At 56.0% G+C, this 7,637-nt stretch overlaps 1 pseudogene; it reads left to right on the top strand.

Moving 5' to 3' along the window:
* Positions 1-2,943: 2,943 nt before the first annotated feature.
* Positions 2,944-5,729, top strand: LOC109744021 (putative receptor protein kinase ZmPK1; annotated as a pseudogene).
* The last annotated feature ends 1,908 nt before the right edge of the window (positions 5,730-7,637 follow it).

The raw sequence follows: 7,637 nt of genomic DNA, 5'->3' as shown, positions 1-7,637 counted from the left end.
CGCCGCCAGGGGTTTTTAGGGTTCGGGGAATATTCTTTCTAGAGTACTTGTATACCGGCACCCTGGCCAGCGCGTATTTATACATCTCCGAATACCCGCATGTAAGAAAAAGGGTAAGCACTACACGTGAGAAGATATTTGCTATGTATCTGGCGTTTTGTTTCTGCAGAAATGTGCGCCAAGAAAAATAATGAAGGGATAAGCAGGGAAGATAGATCGATTGGTTGCAGTCCATATCTCTTCCGTGAAAATCGAGAACGGCCGAACGACCGCGGCGTGGTTACGCGTTCCAGCGCCCCATCTCCTCTGCCTATAAATAGTAATACACAAACCCAGCGACAGCTAGGTGGAGAGACACACGCACCCGTAGACGCCGCAAGGCCGCCGCCCTTCACATCCATCGCAGGGAGGAACGCAGCAACCAGAGGCCAAAGGCCATCGTGAGATCGCATCTCGCGGAGGCGCTCGGCGGCAAGGGAGTCCTCGGAGCCTCGCATATCCAGTCACCACGCAAGCAACACCAACACCGGCGACCGCCTCGTACAAGCGCCAGGAGGAACTAGCTGGCCGTGACATGGAGGGGAGGCTCACGTTCCAGGATGGTGAGGCGATCCTCTGATTCTTTTTCTCTTCTCTCTCACTTTCATGAACATGCATCCGAGTCCACAGGACCATCATACTACTGGAGCTTATATACACAAGCCCATCATCCTCTTGAGTGTCGCGGCCGAGGCGTGGTCGGTGCTCCCCAACGACGCAGCCCGAGACCGGTCTTCATGTTCTTGGTACATAGGTCTTTGGTGAACAGGTCATGAAATTCAGGTCGTGACGCATAGATCCTCGACGCAGAAGGCCACGGTGAATAGGTTCATCACGAAGGAGACACAGGCGTACAGGTTTTGCACCACGCTATTGGAGGAGACGGCGTGGAGGAACCGGAGCCCGCTCACGACGCAGCCCGACACTCGCCTTTCCCTTCATGGCGTACAGATCCTCGACGGAACCAGTGTCCGCAACGACGCGGCCCACGACCGGCCCTTCCTTCATGAGGTGCACGTCCCTAACGGATAGGTCAATGGAGAACAGATTACAGGCGTACAGGCTTTGCACCACGTTTCTTAGAGGAGACGGTGTGGAGGAATCGGAACTCGGTGACGACGCGGCCCGGGACTCGCTTCCCCCTTCATGGCGTACATATCTTTGGTCGAACCAGAGTTTGCAGCGACACAGTACAAGACCGGTCCCTCTTCAAGAGGTGCACCTACCGTGGCGAACAGGTCCTTGGCGTACAGGTTCACGGCGTCGCCGGCGTACAGGTCACCCTTTGGTGTAGCACCAGCCCAAGGCGACGCGGCCTCAACAACGCTACCTTTCCACGGCCTCGTGAGGCGGCCCCCTTTGTCTTGGCGGACCGCTGAATACTCGGCGTCTAGCCGAGACGAGGTGCCAACCACCCCGGCCACGCCCATGTGAGCGTGCGTTAGTTTTTACACGGACGCCGGTCTCCCCAAACCATTACTCCCGCAAGGTGTAGCCCCTTGCACACCCTGATGAAGTAACCGGTCGTCGAAAAGTCTAAGCCGAGCACGACCATGCTACCCCAACACCAACTACTCCAACGCCGGCAAGACCGACGAGGCACGACGGCGAGGGCGGGCGCGGCCACCGCTAAGGCCACGCTACATGCGGCGCGTCTACCGATGAGGACACGGGCTCCGCCGCCGCCCACACACACATCACCATCATCATGCATGGAGAACGTGAAGCAAAGACGGCGAAGACAACCATAAGACTTAATCGGAGGTATCCCGCGGAGCAACCCGCGGGAGTCATTAACCGGGAGCCTTCCGAGGCCCCGGGAACCAGGAGACCGCAATCGGCACAGTCAGGGTGGCCGCGCTAGTAGGCCATGGAGCACACTTTTTGTTTATGGGATCTTGTAGTTTTCTTTCTCCAATGAGATGAATGAAATACTCGTTTCCCATACCCTTTTTTTGTGTACTATGGTACACTGGCACGTCCGCATATTTACTTTTTCCTTTCCGGCGCAAGAGAGAAATACACTCCCCTTCCCTTCTCCCGGAGTTCTTAGATATTTTTCTCGTGTCAAACAAATTGGCGCGCCCAGTGGGACGTGGTTCTCCTCCCATCTTTGCTTTGCTATGGTCGTCAGAATCGTCTTCACCCGTCTCTCAATCCACACAGCATCCTGCATGAAAAGGCATCGGCGAGGACTTCCGTTGATCAAGATCCCTTTTCCTGCAGGTGGACTCTCGCACAGAAGCAACTCGGAGCCATCGGTGCTTCAGTTTGGATCAATACCAGCCATGATCGTCATCGAGCTCGGTGACAAGGTCTACATGAAAGTATAGTTAATTTCTTGTGCACTTCCCTTTCCTTCCACTATTTTAAGAACGGCCACAGTCACTTGGGCACCACATATATCCAAATGTTTTTGGAAAAAATGGATAGGTAAAACGTCCTGCCCCGGGGCTTTTGAGAGGAACATCTCAAAAAGAGCATTTGTAACTTCTTCCTCGGTGTACGCCGTGTACCAGATTTTTAGCTTTATTCTAAATTTAATCCCAACCCTTCAATCCTTGCCTAATGATTACCTAAACTTTAGGTTAGGTGTAGCATAGCTCGTAAGAAGGTGGTGAGATGATTCCCAGCCCAAGTGGCTGAAATTATTATATAACTAAACTAAAACAACAATAGGACGTGCGTGTGCGACCTGTGCATCGGGGCGTGCAGGCTCAACTTGCACTGGATAGCCAATGCAAGCTCCGCCTACAAGTTGCCATGGTATGATATGGTACTATGGTGCAGGAGTGAGTCACAAGTCCATTACACAATACGTTTGAACGAACGTAGCAGCAGTCTAGTCTACGCTCACAATACGTTTGAACGAACGTAGCAGCAGTCTAGTCTACGCTCCGCTGGCGTATACACACATATATAGAGTTAGTTTAAGGAACACAAGTGGCCTGACGTAAAACAAATAGAAATAGGACTAGTGGAACTACAGGTAGTATGAATGCATGCTTGACTGGCCACATTCGTTAAAATACCTCACATCCATCACAGCATCCACTTCATGCATCATGGCCACATTCGTTAGTCTTCTTCTTCTTCTTGGTCCGCTGCTGCGCTCCTGTACTGCAGCATCGGCGGGAGTAGGACACACGCTGGCCGCCGGGTCATCCCTCTCCGTGGAGGACCATGACCGGCCCTTCCTGGTGTCGCCGGATGCCACCTTCTCCTGCGGCTTCCTCCCCGCCGGAGACGTCGTCGACAACGCCTTCTACTTCTCCGTCTGGTTCACCGCGGCCACGGACAGGACCGCCGTCTGGACGGCCAACCCCGGCGCCCCCGTCAACGGCCGGGTCTCCCGTGTATCCTTCGGCGACGACGGCAAGCTGGCCCTCGCCGACGCCAACGGTACGACCGTGTGGGACAGCAAGAACGCCGGCAGCAAGCACTTCACCGTCTCCCTCCTCGACACCGGCAATCTTCGGGTCCAGGACCCGTCCACCGGCCGTGCCGTGTGGCAGAGCTTCGACTGGCCGACGGACACCCTGCTCCCGTCGCAGCCGCTGACCAAGGACACGAAGCTCGTCGCCGGCTACTACACCCTCTACTACGACAACGACAACGTGCTGCGGCTCGTGTATGACGGCCCGGAGATCGCCAGCATCTACTGGCCTGACCGGGATATAGGCGTGTTCGGGAGCGGCCGGACCAACTACAACAGCTCACGCATCGCCGTCCTCGACGACACCGGCGTGTTCCTCTCCAGCGACAACCTGCGAACCGAGGCCTCCGACCGGGGCGCCGCCGGCGTCAAGAGGCGGCTAACCATCGAGCAGGACGGAAACGTGAGGATGTACAGCATGGACGGTCAGGTGGGCTGCGGTGAAGCAGCCGTGCTCCGTCCACGGGCTGTGCGGCAAGAACGCCGTCTGCGAGTACCAGCCGTCCCTCCGGTGCTCCTGCGTGCCGGGGTACGAGATGGTGGACCGCCGGGACTGGAGGAAGGGCTGCAAGCCGACCTTCAGCCTCCCCACCACCAACTGCAGCACGTCGGAAAAGCGGTTCACGTTCGTCAAGGTGGCGTCCACCGATTTCTACGGCTACGACGTCGGGTACAACATCTCGGTCACGTTCGACTACTGCAAGAGCATCTGCTTGAGCATGTGCTCCTGCGCCGCCTTCGCCTACAAGAAGGATGGCACGGGCCAGTGCTACCCCAAAGGGGTCCTCTTCAACGGTTACACGTCGCCCACCGCCCCCGGAAACATGTATCTCAAGGTGCCTACCGACCTCCTCAACGACGAGGCACCGTCGCCGTCCATGGTCCTCGACTGCAACCTTAATGGCTCTGATGCGGCCATCGACCCGCCAACATACGTCGACACGTATGGGGCACTAAGAAGCGGCCCGAACTTGTCCTACCTCTTCTGGTTCGCCGCGGTGCTGGGATTTCTCGAGCTACTCTTCGCCGCCACGGCATGGTGGTTCATGTCTGGCCAGGAAAGCATGCCCAGCTCGCTAGAGGCGGGTTACCGGCTGGTCATGGGGACCCAGTTCAGGAGGTTCACGTATCGAGAGCTCAAGAAAGTGACTGGGGACTTCAATGAGGTGCTCGGCCGCGGCGGCTCCGGCGTGGTGTACCGCGGCGTGCTTGACAAGACCACCGTGGTGGCGGTGAAGGAGCTGACAAACGTGTTGCAGGGCGAGGAGGAGTTCTGGGCGGAGATGACGGTGTTCGGGAGGATCAACCATATCAACCTGGTGAGGACCTGGGGGTTCTGCTCCGAGGGAAAGCACGGAGCCGACTCGATGGGGACGTGCCTACAAAGTACTTTAACACGTACGGTGGGTGTGGGTTGGGCACAACGCAGGAAGGGCATGCGTTCCTTGTACACGTCTTGGCTCTTTTCGTGACCGCGATGTTGGACTTCTTTTCTTTCTTTCTTTTAGAGACGCACCGCAATGTTGGACTTGTATATCCTTGATTGATGATGTGACCGGTCATATGTATCTTCTCAACGAAACTCCTCCTCATCACGTCATATACCTTTGGGCAGCGTTAGGCTTTGGGCCGGTCGAGACCTGGCCGTTGGATCTCATGCCCCTCAGCCGTAGGATCTATTATCTATTTGCTTCTTCAACCTTGTGTTGTCCCTTTGTCGCCGCAAAAACACCCCGCGGGCGTCACACGCAGCAATCCCGCTCCCCCCGCCCGCTGCCCTTTCCCTCGGCTGCACTCGCCGTCCTTCTCAGTCCCGCCACCCCCATCTCCGGTACGGCCACTGCCCCCTCACCGGTCGTCCTCACCAGCTGCAAAAAGAGCTATTTGCAACTCCCTGTAGTTGTCCTTTCCCGCACGGATGGTTGCCCTCGCCGTGTTCCAGCAAAACAGCCTGCGAGCTTGCAGCACTCGACGGCGCGGTCGCTGCTCGCCGGACCGGTGGTCGCAGTTCATAGCATGCCCGCCATTGCAAAACCTAGAAAGACGGTTGTAACAAAAACTAGGCTGCTTCCAGCAAAATTAAAATACGTTGGTAGCAAAAATTGGTTTGGTCCAGCAAAAAAAGGATGGTAGCAAAAAAAAGCACTGGTTCCAGCAAAAAAAAAAAGAGAGGAGAAAATCACAGTACATGTGCGGCGGCCACCATGGTCACCATGGTCACCACTGAGGGAGGAAAAAGGCGGTTCCAGCAAACCGTGACAATGGTTCCAGCAAAATACCACGCTGGTTGCAGCATTTCATTGATCTTGCGACCGGTACTTCCAGCAAACGCGGTCTCCAGTTCCAGCAAAACGCGACGCCGATTCCAGCAAATTGTGACGCCGGTTGCAACATTGTCGTGGCGTCCCCACCTCGCCGGTTGCAAAAAATAAATCCAAAAGGTCTGATTGTAGCAAAGGAACTACCCGGTTCCAGCAAAAATTTACGCTAGTTCCAGCAAAAATCACATCGCCGGTGAGGCGTGCTTCAGTTCCAGCACCCATGGGTGCTGCTTCTAGCACGTCACCTCAATGGTTCCAGCAAAAGTCCTGGCCGGTTGTAGTAAAACCGTCGATGGTGATTCAATCAAAACAAGCGATTTGGGGGAGGTTGGAATAGAATAATTTTTAGAAAGATGCAACCATAGGCAGAAAAAGATACAATTGGCGATCCAAAAAGCTACATCCGATGGCAATCAAAAAATGGGTGGATCTGCACCGGCGACATGGTGTACCCAGGGGTCGCCGGAGTTGCAAAACGGGACCTCGCCCAGCGGTGATCTCCTGTTTTTGGGCGGCTGTGGTGGTGCTCGTAGGAACGGGGTCCCCTAGAGTTGTTCTTCAGTGGAAAAGCTAACAGAACATTGTGCAGATGCCATGGCTGATGCGAGAGAGAGAGACAGAGGGAAGGAGGCGAGTTTGAAGGGATGAAGTGTGCTCGGGGAAGAGATAAGGATTGAGAGGTCAAAGTGGCGTCTGGGTCCACACTAATAAAACATGTGTGTGGGGAAGCCGCATGACCCCACTTAAGGCCTTGTTTGGCACACCGGGATTGGAGGGGCTTCTAGTGGATTTTCCCCGTCGGGCTTTCGAGCCCCTAAAAGCCCACGTGAATCATTTGGTGCACCGGGCTTCAACCGGGCCAGCCCCGAATATCCTCTCGTATCCTCCCCGAACCACGGGGCTTTCCCGCATCGAGGGGTACCTTGCGGCTCGCACACCTCGCGCAAGAGGGAGACGAGATGCAGTCGTAAGAGCCACGCGCAGCAGCCGTCTCCACCGCCGCCACCGTCGTCGTCGTCGCCACCGCCGCCGCCGCCGCCTGCTGCTTCCTTTTCTTCCTAGGGCAAGCTGGCTATCTCCCCCGAGGCACTCCTCCCCCATCTCCTCCATCTTCATCCAGGGTTTCTCAACATGGCCGCCGCCGATTGGTCAGTCGTTTGTATCGTCGTCCTCGACGAGCTCGCCAAGCACGCCGTCACTGAGAGCCACCACCGTTCCTCTCCCCTTTCCAGCACCAGCAGCACTATCAAACAACAAATTTATGTGAGATGGAATATTGGGGCTGGGGATTGGAGGGAACGTAGGGGATTAGAGGGGATTGGTGAAGTGGAGGGATTCACCAAATCCCCCAAAATCCCCAGCCCCTTTGGGGCTTGAAAATCTCCTGGGCCAAACAAGGCCTAATAGGGCGTCGCGTCTGAGACCGGCCCAAAGCTTCGGCCGGTGCTCCGGCCCCAAACGTTTACCTATACCTTTTGGATCGGCTTACCTACAGCCCAGTTGGCGTCACCACTTACCACCGATAGCAGAGTCCCGATCGATCAACAAGAAGAGTTGTGACACGATCAGATCAGGGCGCCGACTCGTAACAGTCCGGGAATTGCAACACGCGCCGTGCTCTGCAAATATAAGGTGGAAAGATAACAGAAACAACCCTCACGCAAAAGGTATACGTACGCACATATATACTCCGATCCAACCTGCGCTTGCCTCCAAATCGCACGTCGAACCGTCGAACCGCGCCGGCCGAACGATGGAGGGGCTACCGGACGAGGTCGTCGTGGAGATCCTGCTGCGCGTGCCGGACGTCCCGGACCTCTTCCGCTGCGTGATGACGTGCA

Source organism: Aegilops tauschii, chromosome 1 (genome assembly GCF_002575655.3).
Source record: "Aegilops tauschii subsp. strangulata cultivar AL8/78 chromosome 1, Aet v6.0, whole genome shotgun sequence".
In the NCBI taxonomy this organism is placed as follows: Eukaryota; Viridiplantae; Streptophyta; class Magnoliopsida; order Poales; family Poaceae; genus Aegilops; species Aegilops tauschii.
Note: the sequence above shows the minus strand (reverse complement) of the source record. Positions and strands in the feature narration are given on the sequence as shown.